The sequence below is a fragment of the Myotis davidii genome, unplaced genomic scaffold (genome assembly GCF_000327345.1).
Source record: "Myotis davidii unplaced genomic scaffold, ASM32734v1 scaffold233, whole genome shotgun sequence".
Lineage (NCBI taxonomy): Eukaryota > Metazoa > Chordata > Mammalia > Chiroptera > Vespertilionidae > Myotis > Myotis davidii.
The window spans coordinates 2056509-2056809 of NW_006285917.1; the positions used below are offsets into that span (position 1 = coordinate 2056509).

Sequence of the window (301 nt, forward strand, 5' to 3'; positions counted from 1 at the left end):
AAGGGATCAAGACTCACATTTCCATTCCCCCTCCCAGAAAAGTTCAGAAAGGCAAGCTGTGCCTTAGCTCACTGGTCAACTTCTTGACCTCTGGGGACGCTTCATTCTGGGCACTGTACTTGGAAACCAGAGACCCGGGCCTGTGGGAGGGAGAGAGAAGCAGGGAGGGATAAAAACATACTGTGCAGGGGGCAGAGGGCCCTAAAAATCATCTGATCCTAAAGAAACCCTCTATTGTCAAGGAACCCCGTAAATGCTGGGAGTGCCCAGGAAAGAGCAGAAGACTCCCTGCCAGGAATGC

General features: G+C 52.2%; 1 protein-coding gene across 1 annotated transcript in view; it reads left to right on the forward strand.

The window, feature by feature from the left end:
- Positions 1-301, forward strand: part of LOC102760614 (keratin, type II cytoskeletal 75) — a 10766-nt gene that overhangs the window by 3546 nt on the left and 6919 nt on the right. The gene's annotated exons all lie outside the window — the stretch shown is intronic.